Consider the following 10,224-nt stretch of genomic DNA (forward strand, 5'->3'; position numbering starts at 1 on the left):
GGGGATTCCCTCAATTTCTAATTCTTTACCCTCACAAAAAGAGATGCTATTCATATTTTTGTACTTTTATGCCCTTTCCCCTTTTCTTTCATCTCCTTTGGATACAGACCTAATAGAAGTATTGCTGCGTCAAAAGGAATGCATAGTTTTATAGCCCTTTGGGTGTAGTTCCAAATTGTTCCCCCAAATGGTTGTACCAATTTACAACTTACACCAACATGCATTAGCGCCCCTAATCCAAAATGACTTCTTAATAATGTAAGTTGTCCCAAAATGGGATATAAGCATTATTAGTTAATTTTCAGTCATTGAAGATACTAAATCTGGAGGCCAGTTGACTCCTGGGCAGGGAAAGAATAGAGGAAATTCTACTGCATTGAGTGATAGACTGCCTAGGTGCCTGCCCAATTTCAGTTCTAAGATTCTAGGTTTGGAGAGAGAAAATCAATGTGAGTAGAGCTAGCAAAGGGTTAATTGTTTCATAAAATTAAAACAGCTTCACTGATTGTGGGATTCCCCCCTAACATGAAGTTAACATAATTAGACAAGGCACTAGCTTTCTGTGTAAAATGCCAGCTGTCACTCTACTTGCCCAGTACAGATCAAAGAAATTTATTTTGTCTCCATAAGTTATTAGACATAATGGAGTCATTCAATACTGATATTGTCATAAGAAATATGTCTCTTGCTTTGAAAATAAATATCTCACCTTTGCTTCCTTTTCTTTAAGAAAAGCTGGTAGAAACCAAACTATTTAATTTCAGTATTTCCATCATACTGTCACATCAACTTTTCCCTGGTCAGACCTTCTTGTGAGGCCCTTTCCAATTCTCAGATTCTAATTTCTAACATTCCATGCTCTAAGGCCTCTGCCAGCTTAAACAATTCGTTTGTACTCCATGTTCCAAGGCCCACTGGAACACCAGAATTTTAGATTCTAAGTTCCCTTCAGGCTCCAACATTGTATAATGTGAGTGTTTTTCCAAGAGTTTCTCTTGCCTTCTATGATTCCACCTGATCCCTCTTTTACCTGGGTCATTTTTCCATTGCTCCTTTTCAGGCCTTCCTAGTTCTTTTTTGATAGAAGTGCCCCCTTAAGTCTTCTCTGCTGCTAAGTTTAGACATTTGCCTTGTATTTCAGTGTTTTCCCCAGGAGACTAACTCCCTTTTGCTAATTGTTGCTTGAGCATTTCTCTCTTGGAAGAAAAACCCTAATTGTATGTGCCAAACTCTAGCACCATCTCCTCAGGGCTTGAGGTCTTGTCCCTCCCAGAGGAGGGGCTATGCAGGTAGGGCTGTGGCAAGGTTCCAGTCCCTATTCCTTTGCCAGTTGGCACCCCTTGATTTTGGCTAGAGGTCTCAGGAATGTAGCCGGCTGGAAATGAGGCTCAATTAGCTCCTCCAGGTGAAATGCCCATTTGGAAAATAACTTCCCATGTCTGTACAGTCATGAGCTTGCCTTCCTAGGGAGGCGTGTCTGAATGTGTTGGGTTTATTGGGTACATGGCTTATCTTTATGCTTAGTTACTATCTAGACAGAACTGTAGGCCTTAAGATTTAGAGTTGAATGGAACCTTAGAGGTTATCCAATTCAATTCCTTCATATTAGAGGTGTGGAAACTGAGGCCCTGAGATTTTAGAACCTAGAATATTAAATATTAATTAGAATTGGAATGAAACTAAACTAAATTAGAACTAGAACTAGAATTAAATATTAAAATTTAAAAATTTAAGTCTTGAAGAGACTTTAAAGCATAGAATGTCAGAGAACTATATGACCTTGGAACAGAGCATATCGAAAAACAGAATTAATATTTGTAACATCTGGCCAGGATTTTAAGCCCTAGCTCAGTTCCCTCATAGAAGTAACTTTTCCAGGATCACACAAAAGGTAGAATTTAGTCTCAGGTCTTATGAATCCAAATACAGGTTTCTTTCCACTTTTATAATAGAAAAGAGGGGAACAGATAAGAGAACAAGCTTCCTAACAAAAGGAAGGCTTCATCTAGGGGATATATTGTGAAAAAAAATTTTTCTGAACAGGGTAGGCAAGCATGAGTCTAGGAGAGCAGTAAGATATAGGAACTGCTCAAATGATTTTACTGAATGGGACTGAGGAATTCCTTCTGAAAGATATGGCAAAATATGGCAATAAGTATTGGGTTTGCTCTGAGATTTACTTGCTTTGTCAACCTGGTTAAGTCACTTAATCTCTCAAAACTTCACTTTACTCCAATGTAAAATGGGAATAAAAATATATGCACTATCTAATATAGTAGAACATATCACTAGTTAAGATTTTAAGAGCATGAAAAGATCACTAAAAAGGAGTCAGGAAATTCAGGTTCTGATCCTGGTAGTACCAAGCTATGTGATCTTTGGCAAGTCAGTGATCTGTGGACCATAGTTTCCTTGGCTTCAAAAACAAGGGATTAGACCAGATCATCTCTAAACTACCTTCCAAGCATAGTCACAGAATCAAAGAATCCTATGAATTGGAAGGAACAGAAGAGGTCAGTCAAAGGCTCTAAAAGTTTCACCTGGCATAAGTGAGCCTTGGTTCAAATTCCACATTTGATGATTACTCCCTGTGTAAATCTGTGTAAATCACTTAATCTCCCTGGGCCCCACTTTTCTAAAACATAAAATGAAGGGTTTGGACTAGATAACCTTTAATGATCCCTTCCAGCTCTGAATCTAAAATGCTTGCTTGAACCATGGATTCCTTTAGAGAGCAATCATCCAGTTTCTCCTTGAAGACTTCCTAATAAAGGGGAACCCACTACTTCTAGATACCACCCATATAAAGAGCTAGGCTATAATTCTATGTATGGGGTCTGTGGGGTGTTGAGGCAGGACTAGTCTGGTGTGAGGGCTCGTCCAGCCCTTTTTAGGGCTGCTCATCCACTTTAGTGTCCACTTTTTGCCCAACTCTCACCTGTAGCTCCAAGAAACTGTAGCAAATGCAATGGTCACACTCAGGTAAAATTGTCCGGGCAGATGGGTTAAACTAGGTTGAGGGTAACTGACAGATCTCAAACCCATAGGCGAGTTAGGGGGGATGTCTACCCCAAGGTCTGTGAAGACTTCCCTTGGCTGAATGGGTAGATGAGAACAATCTGTTCAAACAGCCACGAAGGTAGCTGGATCAGGTATTGTTGAGTGTTCAGAGCTTGGTGAGATATTGAAGGCACCAAGGACATCCATTACATCCCAGGCCTTGGCCAGTCATCATTTTGACTTTTGTCTTGCCACAGGACTTTGATGACTAGAAGAGAGAGTGAGATTGATTACTTTGTACAACTCTGCCTCACTTAAATCCAATTCCCATGCAAACCCAAGACATTACCTCACGATATCATTGGTCCTCTTTGAAAATGAAGGACAAACAACAATTCTGTGTATATTAACCAGAGATGGGATCTTGGAATATGACAGAGCTGGAAACTGGACCATAGTGACAAAGTGGGCCTTACATTTATTGCTATTCCCCTAAGCCAGCCTGACTTAGAAATAGGATGTGGGATAAAGGTAGTAGTTGTTGTGCGCATTTCTTTCTTCCTATCTACGGGTTTCCCCTCCACCCTACTCCATACCTAGTGAAATGAATCAAGCATTTGTTTTCAGTGCCAAGTCCAAAATCTGGTGGAGCAGGAATTTTAATGCAACTGATTTTCCTTACCACCTAGGAGTGGGAACATGTAGAGAAGATCCTGAAAACTCAAGACCCTCTCACATCTAATAGATTGCTTAATGTACAGTCAACCAATCAGTAAATATTTATTCGGAGCCTATTATATCCCAGGTATTATGCTAGGAGTTGGAGACCACATGAATAAAATAAGTCTGATCTAATTCAGAAGGGAGGTAATTGTGTCTGGGAGGATCAAGAAAGAGTTCCTGAATGAGGTACCATTTTTCAGCTAAGCTCTCAAGGAACTTTGGGATTTTTCAAGGTTCCTCAGATTGACATAGGCTTGACTAGTAAGAAATAGTCTTACCCATTCATCAAAGGAGGGATTTAGGTGCAACAAAAATAGAACACAGAACATTAATGCTAGAAGAGATCTTAGAATATAGAATGTTTCTAAAAAGGCCTCAGGATATGAAATAGTAGAATATAGAATATTTGAGCTGAAAGGGACATAAAGTATCAGAACATGAGAGAAACCTAGTTCAAATTCTGCCTTTCAAGGGACAACAACAAACTGAAGTTGGTATCCATCAGGGAAGGGTAAAAGTCCACAGCACAGAAGACAAAGTGGTCCAGAAAAATAACAAGAAAATCACACTTCTCTTTTTTGATCCTTTGAGTGACTGTAGCGAGAGATTTTAAAAGCTGGGTGGAAATCACCAGTCACCATTAAATGAAGACTAGGAATAATTATTTTTCTTTTCTCTTTTCTGTTGCTATGGGTGCCTGAGGCATTTGAACCTGGACTTTGCCCCTGCTATCCGAATCTCATCCAGAGCTTCCCCCTCTGGGTCTTGTCTGGATCCCCTTCCTTCTGCTTCCTATTGTTTCCCTTTAAAAGGCTCATCTCTATTGGGAGATCAGATCTCTCCGGTTCTATTCTGTGTCTCTAGCACGGCTCTGAGGATTTGCCAGCAGGCTGTTTTGAGGCTTATGAGCCCCAGTTTCCTTAGGGGCTGCACTATCTGTGCTCTGCTGAATAGTATTACAATTACCACCAAACTCCCTAGCTGGCTGCAGACATTCGTGCTGTCAACAGAATTGCAAAAAATGCAATTCTTGCTACTTAATGAGCAGTTTGTTTGTGTAAACAAACCAGGTGAGGTGAAAAAAGTGATGCTCTACAGTCTGAAACACAAGTGAACATTAGCCAGATGGAGAGAAACACATTTCCACACTTTTCTTTTTGGTGAGACTTTGGGTGGCTGGAACGGACATCTCGGCGCTGCATGGGAGTTGGTACTTTTCACATCTCTCTTCCTGGCCTGCATATCATCACATGGACAATTCTTTTCTTTCTTTTCTTCTCCTTACAGTTTCATGCTAGCATCTGTTGCTGCCACAGCCTTTTCTGGCTCTTTTGAGGATCGCATTAGTATCCCACAGAGGTCATTCCTTCCCTATCTGATCAGTAAAGAATCATATGGACCTGGGGCCCATAAAGCAAAGAATGTTACAATATATAATACAGAATGCTGGGTCAAGAAGGGACTCTAAAATATAGGAAATGGTGCTGCTGAACACAGAATGTTCGAGCTGAAAGGGACTTTTTTCAAGATTACTTTCCTTTAATATTCTCGTTTTACAGATAAAGAAATCCAGGTAGGTCAATACCTATTTGCCAGTGATCTTCGAAAGACTGTGACAAATGGGAGTGCCACCACAGAAGTAGAGGAAGGCAAGTGTGATTTCAATTTTCAATAAAAAAGAGAGTGGAGTCTATAGACTAGGCCAGTGAATTTGATTTCAGTTCCTGATAAAGTTCTAGAAAGTATTACTGAAGAGAGAATTTGTGAATATCTAGGAGGAAAAGTAGTAATCACTAAGAACCAACATGGTTTCTTCAAGAATTGTTCATGCTGGGGGCAGTTAGGTAGTCCAGTTGATAGAGAGTCAGACCTGGAGATGGGAAGTCTAGGATTCAAATCTAACTTCAAATACTTCTTAGCTGTGTGACTCTGGGCAAGTCACTTAACCCTTATTGCTTAGTGTTATTGCTCTTTTGACTTGGAACCAATACGTAGTAGTCTTAGAATCAATATTAACTTTTGGGGGGGCAGCTGGGTAGCTCAGTGGATTGAGAGCCAGGCCTAGAGATGGGAGGTCCTAGGTTCAAACCTGGCCTCAGACACTTCCCAGCTGTGTGACCCTGGGCAAGTCACTTGACCCCCATTGCCTACCCTTACCACTCTTCCACCTATAAGTCAATGCACAGAAGTTAAGGGTTTAAAATAAAAAAAAAAATATTAACTTTTGGTTCCAAGGCAGAAGAGTGGTTGGGCTGGGCAACTGAGGTTAAGTGACTTTTCCAGAGTCACACAGGTAGGAAGTCTCTGATTTGAACTCTGAATCTCCCATTTCCAGGTGTGACTATATCCACTGAGCCACCTAGCTGATGTCTTTGCAATCTTTTATTATATTTCTCCCCACCATACTATCTGTGGTCGATTCATATTAGCCTATTTGCTGTTCCTCACACACTGCCCTCCATCTCCTGCATCTGTATCTTTGCACTAGCTAGTCTCATGCCTGGAATACAATCTCTTCTTAACCTCTGCCTTGTAGAATTCCTGCGTTCTGTTAAGACTCAGCTAGTACCATCTCCTATAGGAGGCTTTTCCCAATGGACTTAGTGCTAGTCTTTTCCCCAAAATGGTACCTTCTACCAAATCTGTATTTATCACACACACACACACACACACACACACACACACAGATGTTGATTTATATATGCATTTTTTCTGTGAGAATGTAAGCTCAAATAGGTAAAGAGGGAGTCCTACCAAATTCCTTTCATGACACAAGTATAGTTTGGATACCTAGACCAGGATGGGCAAAAAGAGAAAAAAAAAACTATAGACCAAATACCCTAATGAATATTGATGCAAAATTTCAGATAAAATACTAGCAAGGAGATTACAATAATAAATCATGCAAATCATATACTATGACCAGGTGGGATTTATACCAGAAATGCAGGGCTGGTTTAATAATTGGAAAATTATAAACATAATTGACCATATCTGTAACAAAAGCAACAAAAACCATATGATTATATCAATATATGGAGAAAAAACTTTTGACAAAATATAATACTCATTCTTTTTTTATTTATTTTTTATTTTTTTTAATATATTTTTAAACCCTTAACTTGTGTGTATTAGTTCCTTGGTGGAAGAGTGGTAAGGGTAGGCAATGGGGGTCACACAGCTGGGAAGTGTCTGAGGTCGGATTTGAACCTAGGACCTCCCGTCTCTAGGCCTGGCTCTCAATTCACTGAGCTACCCAGCTGCCCCCAATAATACTCATTCTTATTAAAAACACTAGAAAGCATAGGAATAAATGGATCATTTCTTTAAATAAGTATTATCCAAGACCAAAAGCAAAATTATCTATAATGAAGATAAACTCAAATCATCAATAAGATCAGGGGTGAAAGCAAGGATGTCCATTTTCACCTATTATTCAATAGTTGAAATTCAATTATTCAATATCGTACTAGATATTCAATATCTATTTTTCAATATCATACTAGAAATGCCAGTGATACAAAGAAGAGAAGGAAAATAAATTGAAGGAATAAAAATAAACAATGAAGAAACAAAACTATTTCTCTATGCAGATGATATGATGATATATTTAGAAAACCTTGGAGTAAAAAACTAATGGAAGCAATTAACAACTTTAGCAAAGTGGAAGAATTTAAAATAAACCCATATCAATCATCAGCATTTTTGAGCATTCCTAACAAAACCCAGCAAAATGAGTTAAAAAGAGAAATTTCATTTAAAATAACTGTGGGGAATATAAAATACTTGCGGGTCTACTTGCCAAAACAAATCCAGGAACTATATGAAAACAATTACAAAATTCTTTTCACGCAAATATAGATCTAAAAGATTAGAAGATATTAATTCCTCATGAGTAGACCAAACTAATATAACAAAAATGTAAATTCTACCTAAATTAATTTAGTTATTCAGTGCCATACCAATCAAACTGCCAAAGAATTATTTTATAGAGCTAGAAAAAAATAATGAAATTAATCTGGAAGAACTAAAGGACAAGTATATCAAGGGAATTGTATTTTAAAATGTAAAGGAAGGCAACCTAGCAATACCAGATTTCAAACTATATTTCAAAGTGATAAGCATCAAAACAATCTAGTATTAGCTAAGAAACAGAATGGAAGATTCAGTGGAATAGATTAAGTACACAATATACAATAGTAAATGACCATAGTAATCTAGTGTTTGATAAACCCAAAGATCCAGCCTTTGAAGGCAAGAATTAGACAAAAATTGCTGGGAAAATTAGAAAATGGTTTGGCAGAAAGTAGGCATAGATCAACATCTCATGCCATATACCCATAGAAGCAAACCTATGGCACACATGCCAGAGGGGGCACTCAGAGTCCTCTCTGTGGGCATGGGTACTATCCTCCAGCACAGAGTTTGCCAGAGTTGTTACTAGAAAGTCAGAGGGACACAGGACCAGGCTGCTCCTTTCCCTCTCTCCATAGGTTCCTGAGGACATTTCTCACATCACCCACCTCTCTAAAAGGTTTGCCATCACTGCTGTATATCAAAATAAGATCAAAATGGATACATGAATTAGACATAAAAGGTGATATCATAAACAAGTTAGGAAAGTATGGAAAAATGTATGTGACAGATCTAGGGATAAGATAAGACATTATGATTAACCAAAAATAGAGAGGATCACAGGAAGTAAAATGGATAATTTTGATTGCAAGAAACTAAAACATTCAAAAATAATGCAGCCAACATTATAAAGAAAGCGAGAAGGTAGGAGGTGGAATTTTATTTGAAGTTTCTTTGATAAAGACCTAATTTCTTAAATATATAGAGAATGGAGCCAAATTTATAATAATAAGAGTCATTTCCCAATTGATAAATGGTCAAAGGATATGAACAGACAATTTTCAGAAGAAGAAAGCAAAGCTGTCAATAGCTTTGAAAAATGCTCTAAATTGTCATTGATTAGAGCAGTGGTTCCCAAACTTTTTTGGCCTGCCATCCCCTTTCCAGAAAAAATATTACTTATCCCCCTGGAAATTAATTTAAAAAAAATTTTAGAACAATTAATAGGAAAGATAAATGCACCTGTGGCTATCACCGCTCCACTGGATTGCTGCAGCACCCACCAGGGGGTGGTTGCTCCCACTTTGGGAATCACTGGATTAGAGGAATGCAAATTAAAACCACTCAGGTACCATTTCACACCTATTATATTAGCTAACATGACAGAAAAAGAAAGTGATAAATGCTGAAGGAGATGTGGGAAAATATGTATAAAACATACACTCCTGGTGGAATTGTGAACTGGTCCAACTATTTTGGAGAATAATTTGGAATTATGCCCAAGGGGCCACAAAACTGTGCATACTTTTTGACACAGCAATATTACCTCTAGTTCTGTGTCCCAAGGATATCAAAGAAAAGGGGAAAGGACCCATACATTATATATATATATATATATATATATATATATATATTATTATTAGCAATTCTTTCAGGGTGACAAAGAATTGAAATGTGCATCAATTGTGGAATGGATAAACAAGTTGTGGTATATGATTTTGATAGAATACTTCTGTGCTCTAAGAAATGACAAGCAGGATGGTTTCAGAAAAACCCAGGAAGACTTGTATGTACTTGTATGAAATGTAAAGGGAGCAGAACCAAGAGATCATTGTACTCAGTAATAGTAATATAGTAGTGATGATCAGTTGTGAAAGACTTAACTACTCTGATCAAGACAATAAACCAAGATAATTCTAAAGAACCCTTGATAAAAAATGCTATCACTAGAGACAGCACTGATGAGGTCTGGAGTGCAGATTAAAGCATACTTTTTTAACCTATTTTTTCCTTTATTCTTTTTCTTTTTTGGCAATGTGGCTAATATTGAAATATGTTTAGCATAGCTTCATTTATGGAATTAATATCATATTGCTTGCATTCTAAATGGATTGGGGAGGGTCAGAAGGGAGAGAGAGAATTTGGAACTCCAAATTTTTTCATGTAAGATCCTTAAGGACAAGTGCTGTTTTAGCTTTTTTTTTTTTTTTTTTACCTCTCAGGCTTAGCACAGTGTCCTACACATTGTAAGTTCTTAATAAATGCTTGTTGACTGACTGTTTAGGTTGTTCTATCCTGATGGATGATAGAGAGATATGGGCTAGGTGATATGATTTAGAACTGATTGAATGGCTTAACCCAAGAGGAGTCATTAATGTCAACTAAGAGGGAAGTTTCTCCTGGAATCTTATTGTGTTCTGGGCTGTTTAACATTTTTATCCTTGACCTGGATGTTAGCATACCATTAGGACACATTTATATCCCTGGTGCCCCACTCTTTTTACACTTTGGTACACATCAGCTCTGTGTATGACACAAAGCTAGAAGTCTGGATTCACAAGGAAGTTAGAATGATGAGCCAAAGCTAAAAAATGAAATTATAGCAATATGTCACAAAAATCATACACCACGACAAAGTAGGATTTA

The sequence above is a fragment of the Gracilinanus agilis genome, chromosome 2, assembly GCF_016433145.1.
Source record: "Gracilinanus agilis isolate LMUSP501 chromosome 2, AgileGrace, whole genome shotgun sequence".
In the NCBI taxonomy this organism is placed as follows: Eukaryota; Metazoa; Chordata; class Mammalia; order Didelphimorphia; family Didelphidae; genus Gracilinanus; species Gracilinanus agilis.